Source organism: Hakea prostrata, chromosome 3 (assembly GCF_041222555.1).
Source record: "Hakea prostrata isolate BN-2017 chromosome 3, UWA_Hpros_2, whole genome shotgun sequence".
NCBI classification, from domain to species: Eukaryota; Viridiplantae; Streptophyta; class Magnoliopsida; order Proteales; family Proteaceae; genus Hakea; species Hakea prostrata.
This window is the reverse complement of record NC_142602.1, coordinates 26,260,265-26,266,065: the sequence shown is the minus strand read 5'-3', so window position 1 is coordinate 26,266,065 and position 5,801 is coordinate 26,260,265.

Below are 5,801 nucleotides of genomic sequence, written 5' to 3'. Positions count from 1 at the left end.
ATGTACCAAACCTTTTGTGTTTCGGCTAGATCTTCTTCTAGTTCCAAATAAGACAAGTTCTTCACCATCTTCACCTAGATCCATGGGTTCTGGAACCAATCCACAGACTTCAATTTGGATGCCCCACAACTCCTTCAAACTAGAGGCTTAGGTACTTGGACCTTCAATTTGGGTTTTGGGTTAGGATTATAGGGGTTATTGCATGCATAATAGTGGAGCTGCCGGGGCGCTTTGGTCAAGATAAGACCATTTGATTAGTAGAGGATTGATTTTATTGGTTTGCTTTGTAGAGAGATGTAATGTGCATCATTTGCTAGTGTCATGCCTGTCAAATTGAAAAACAACATAAGTAGAACATGGGTTTGTATACTCCTCTACACTTCCCCACTTCCCATGGCAAGGCCTCAGCATAGACTTTTTGTTAGGCTTACCTAGGACCTCGTGAGGCAAGGATTCTATCTTTATGGTAATGGATCAGTTCTTAAAAATGGCCCACTTCATCTAGAGTGCTCTAAGACATTTGATGCCTTTGTAGTGGCAAAGTTGTTCTTTCATAATGTCTTCAAGCACCATGGCCTTCCCCTAATCAAAGTGTCTAATAGGGATGTCAAGTTCACTAGTAACTTCTGGTGCACCTTGTGGCACATGTTAGGCACCAAACTCTAGTTCTCTACACCTCTCTATCCTTAAACCGACGGTCAAACCGAGGTTGTAAATAGGAGTTTAAGTAATCTACTTAGATGTCTAGTTGTTGAGATTTTGGGTATCTATGATTGCATTTTGTCCCATGCTGAATTTGCCTATAATATGTCTAAGAACCGGTCCATTGATTTATCTCCTTTCAAGATTTGCTTAGGTTTTCAGCCTAAAGCTCCAATACATCTTATACTTGTCGTAGTCAGCTTTAAAGTTATGAGTCAGCTAAGTCTTTTGCATAGCGCATACATGATTTACATGTAGACATATAACAACGGATTGCTTCCAGCAATGAGGAATATAAGTCTCCTACAGATTTTCACCGAAAGTTACATGAGTTTAAAGAAGATGACTTAGTGATGGTTCGGATCCCCCCGACTAGGTTTGTGAAAGGAAAAGCAAGCAAGCTTCATATTCGGGGGGTAGGCCCATTCAAAGTAATTAAGAGGATCCGCACAAGTGCGTATTTGATATGGGGATATGGAATATCTTCAATGTTGAAGACCTTAGTCCCTACAATGATCAGCATACTATCCCTTCATCATATTTCCCCTGCAACAAGAGAGTCCCCTTTTAACGTTGACTAGCAAGATCCTTTTTCCCGCAATGCACCTTTTGCTCCATTACCCTAGTTTACCACCTTACCTGAGAAGATTGAAGATGAGAGAGAGTCATATCCACCACCCATAAAGGACGGCATGATTTTTTAATGAGATGGCATGGACGATAGGGGAATAACGACTCTTGGATTACATATGAGGAGTTTCAGAGACTAGACCCTGACATCCTAGTGTACTACCAAAGGTGAATTCTTCGCACGCAGGGAGGATTGATGGGGGCATCACATGGCCCCTGCCCATCACTTATTACTTCTTGAGGCGGAGGTGATAGAATCATTCTATGTGGTTCAGTTATTAGAAATGGTCATTTGAACCCTTATGACATGTTCCACACCACATTTTTTCAGTATTAGTATTAGTTTTAGCATCATAGGATTATTTTTGTAAAAGTAGTTTAGGCTTTTCTTTTCATATCTTGAAGTTATAAGATTTTATTTTATTTCCTTTATGTTATTGGGTTATTTTTAGGAAGTTTTTTTTTCTTCTTCCTTTTAATGTGTAATCACCAACAAGGACAATTATCAAGAATTAGAAAGAAAAAAGATCGATGATAGCCTGTTTCTCTCTCTGGCGGAAAACTTCCTTTTATCTCTCAACAAGTGTGTCTTCTCCTCTAGTTTGACTTCTTCTGATCTAAAACAAAATCTTGCATTTCCCTCTTCCAAAATCGGTACTTCTTTTACCTAACTTTCTTCTATTTCTTCTCCTCCTTTTTTCCTTCATTCTCTCCTGTTTAGGTGAAGCTTCTTGCTCCTTCACCTCCTTTCTTTTCCCTCCGCACGATAGTCTGCTGCTACCAATTTCTCTTTGTTATGACCTACTCTTCACTTTGTTGACAACCCCAATTGTTGTCTCTTTTTGTTTCTTTCTTCTACCTCTTGCTTCTCCTATCTTACCCCTCTATTTTCTCTGTCGAGAATATTATTAGCATAATTGTTTTTTGCAATTTTTATTCCCAATCCCTACTTATGTTGTTTCTCTTCACCTTTTTCCTTTATAGTAATTCACCTCACTATTTTGTTAGAATATTTTTGAGGTTATATGCTCTATTACTAATTCCTTTTGGTGCTTGGATAGATGTTAGTGTTAGTTTGGTTGGGATTAGATTTCATATATTGAATGAAAGGACAATTGTGTGAACTATTTCTTGTTATGTTGAATGCAATGCCCTATTTCTCCCTGTCTAGTTTTGTGGATTGAATGAATAAATCTAATTTGTTCTTCCCCAAGCCTTTAAGTTTTATCTTGCATGTTATCTAAAGTTTTTTTTAGGTTGAAAGCTCAATTAATTCCGTATTGTTCTCTAAGTGTGAATTCATTTGTGTGCTATGCAAACCACTTCGTCATCCTTTATAGTGTCTTAGTTGGCTTAGGGTCCCGTTTCTTGTTGAATACCCTAATTTCTAGGGCTATCTTACATCACATTGTCCTCCAATAATACTATTTAAGGTCATACTTACTACAATACCCACCAAACCTAGATATGTATGTCAACATACAAAACTTTATTAAGGTCATTTTAGGCCTGGCCTTAGCTTCTTCTTCTTCATCCCCCCCCCCCTCTTCCAATATGAATGAAATCACTCCTAAATCCTAATAGGGGAGTGCCTATCACTTGGTTAAATCAATTCATGATTCCTCAAAGCTTATCACTTGCTAGGATGAGATTCTCTTTCATATTTAATGAAAGAATTGAAACACGTGTGATTTGTTGTAGGCTTGCCGTTGGAGTCTAGTGTGTGGTTTGGGGGGGGGGGGGTCAAGGAAGGGTTAACGGTAGATGATCCTATCATTTCTACCCATTGGAGTGCATGGTCCCTTGAGGTCAATAATTCAACTATATTTGTCACAATTATACCATTAAAAAAGTAACCCATGATATCGCTCTCTCACACCCCTCCACCAATTGTTTAGGAAGGGGATTCATGCACCTATGAGTTTGTCATTCCTTAGAGGTAGGCTCATTTCTTAAATATATAGTGAAGAGATGTCAAGAGAGCACAATCCTCAACCCATAGGGGCAAAGAATCCCCTTAATAGTCATAGGTTCTTTTAGGTTGTCTTACCCTCAATTCTAGTTCTTATGTAGGTGAGGATAGATCCCCCAATGGATTCTTATCTTGTCCAGTTCTAATTTCTATGGATCGATGACATGTGTGAAACAAAAATCCGATGGTTGATATTAAACATTATATAAAGATGTCAAGGGAGCATAATCCTCAATTCATAGGGGCAAATTAAAGGACCCCTTAATAATCGTAGGTTCATTTGGGTTGTCTTACCCTCAAATCTAGTTCTTGTATAGGCATGGTTCATTGTGTCGGCGATATGTCGCCGACACAGGGCGATATGTCGCCATGTCGTTGGGGGGCGACACGACACCCCCCAGCGACACCGATAACACCTTAAGTCGGTGATATATCGCTAAATTTGCCATATATAACAGCCTTTCGTTTGTTTTTCGCCGATTTTTCATTCGCTTTTTGCCAAGGTGACATAGGGTTTCTAAAAGCTCCGGGGGCGCTGCCCCCACACCCCCGCCGGGGTGGCCTCCCCAGACCCTCGCCCGTTCACCGGGAGCGGGACCCCGTGTCCGTTGACAACAATATGTGAAGCATGAGCCATACATCTCTTTTCTCAACATAATTGTATAATGAATTGTAAACTTTAGTACATCTCTTTACTAATTGTGTATTTGTGTTTTCTTTACATATTTATATTAGTTTATATGAATTTTCCAAACTTCCAGTTTTGCCCGCATATAGCTGGACATGTGCCAATTATAAACTTTAGGTTAGGTGATGTTTTAGGTCAAAATAACACTCCCAATGTGTTTATTGACCTCAAATTAGGTTACACGTCAAATTTCAGGTCAAAATGACCTGAAATACCCTTCAAAACAGGAGTTCGATTTTTCATCGAACCCTTGCCAAAAGTCGGGCTACTTTTGGCCACATGTCGCCCATGTCGCCGTGTTGCCAGGGTCCAACACGGTGACATGAGTCGACATATCGAACCTTGTGTATAGGTTAGGATAAATCCCCCAATGGATTGTTATCTTGTCCAATTCTAATTTCAATGGATGGATGACATGTGTCAAAACAAAAATCGTACGGTTGATATAAACAATTATATAAAGAGGATTTTTAACATCTTTCTTTCACCTCTTTCCATGTTCCTCCTCTTTTCTCTACAAGAAAGAGCCCTTCACCCTCTTTCCACTTCTCTTTCTTGGGTGTTTGGTTTCTCCGTCTCTTCCTCTCCTCCCCGGTGCAAGCATTATCAATGATAAACCTCCTCCCTCTCTCCTTCTCAAATTAAATTTCAAAATGGTGGTTGTGCCATTAGAAAAGGATTGGATGGATATATATACTCCTGCCTTCCAGTACCATTCTGTACTTCTGATATCCCTGTAGGGAGAACTGGTTACGCCTGATCATTTTTTATTGAATTGATCAAAATCATGGATTGTTAAAAAATAGAATAAAAAATTGCACTCGTAGGTGTTTTCTGTTCACCCCCATCAAGAATCAGCTAGAGTTGGACGGGATAGAAATTCCCCTTCACCATCTTTCACTTCTCTTTCCTTGGTGCTCCGTTTCTCCATCTCTTTCTGTCCTCCCCGGTGCAAGCATATCAACGATAAACGTCTCTCTCTCCCTCTCTCCTTCTCTTTTGGTCTTGATTAGTTATCCAAGGGCAAAGTTAAGAGTTCAGCATCCATCCCAAGAAGTGATGAAGAAGAGTATCCTACAGAAAAGAAAGAAAAGAAAAGAAGGTCATTAATTGCAACCTTTTGGGTGTAGCTTTTCTTTTTGCAACTTCTTTGTTTGCAGAGTGAGAAGTAAAGAAGATGGAAAGAGGAGAATGGAAATAATAAGTGTAGAATTATTTTGATATTATATATATTACAATAAGTGATTCTTATATATAGGGAATGAGAATATTACATATGCCCTCAGGGTGGATTGCAAGACATCATGCATTCACCAAGAAAAAGTTGCCAACGGACACATACTTGGAGGGGATATATAAAAATCCATCTCCCAACCACACCCAAAAACAATAAAAAAATAGCAGAATTTTGAGCTGCAAATCTAGAATTTGTTTTGATCTTTTTGACTTGAGTAATAATTTCAAAAGCAGGCTAGCATTCATAAACCCTATTTATATATATAGATGATAATAATGTCATCCTGAGTACACCCTGGAGTCATTTATGATCTCAAAGATGTCTTTGGGTGAGATCATATGCCTCCACCCTCTTCTGCTGCCAAGCTAGTTAGATGCTACTGAAGCAATTGATTGCTCATGTGGGAGACAAAAGAGAGAAGCTGCTATTTCCTTCTCTAAGCTCAAAGTAAAGGAGGTAGGTTTGTAGGAGCAAGGGAGAACATCGAGCTACCTGAATTGGTGTAGGAGTTTGACAATTGGACGCCACATTCTCTAATCTCAATACTAGCTAACTGGATTAAAGGGTACCTC